Here is a 917-nt window from a genome sequence, read left to right on the forward strand (position 1 = left end):
TTGTTCGAGGCATGCCCATATTTTATTGTCTTCATAAATAAGTTGATCTCACACACGCAAATAAAATACTAGCAGAAAACTCAGTGGAACATACTGGCACAATTAAAACATTTGAAATCTTTCACGAATATTACTTATCGACTAAATCATTCGCTAAAACTAATTTCCCTGCACTTTTTTTCTGACAACATTATTAATTCATATATATGGCACACCTCAGCTGTCTAATATTGGCGGCGGTCTCGGTTGCAGAAGCATTTTATCGGGTATTTTGTTTGTTCGTAATTTGTTTTGACAACTGCCAATCGGATGTACGCTTGTCATATTGGGAAGAATAAAGAATAATGCTTCCAAAGAAATTACGTTTAAGGAGCGATAGCCATAACATACGCTTTTCTGAACGAACTTCTGGTAGATGTGTAAACATTATACCGGCTATCCATCAGACCTTTTAATTCAAAGACTGACTGGACACAACTAAAATCGTATCTTATAGATAAATGATTGAGATCCACCCACTGAAAATATATAACATACGTTGGTGTAATAGAATGAATTACAGTAAGTAAACTCCGCCTATAAATCATCAATACTACACCGACACCCCATTATACTGGATTGATATTAATTTTTCATCTTACTTGAGCAGCAATAAATTGCTGATTAAAAAAAAAAAATCTAATGTACATACCTTCTTGACTTACTCAGCTTTTGTTTAGTTTGAATTATTCATATTTCATTCGTATGTTTGCGCATGTCGAACATTTAATTTCTATACCTGGGTAAAGACATGAAACCAGTCTTGAGTCTTGAGACAACGTGTACGTCTTTTCTCCAGTCTGTTCACATTGATTTTTGGTTCTTTGCTGCTCAATTTGATGTCATTGTGGTAAAACGACGATCCCATAATTCCGTGG

This window comes from Babylonia areolata, chromosome 9, assembly GCF_041734735.1.
Source record: "Babylonia areolata isolate BAREFJ2019XMU chromosome 9, ASM4173473v1, whole genome shotgun sequence".
Taxonomy (NCBI): domain Eukaryota; kingdom Metazoa; phylum Mollusca; class Gastropoda; order Neogastropoda; family Buccinidae; genus Babylonia; species Babylonia areolata.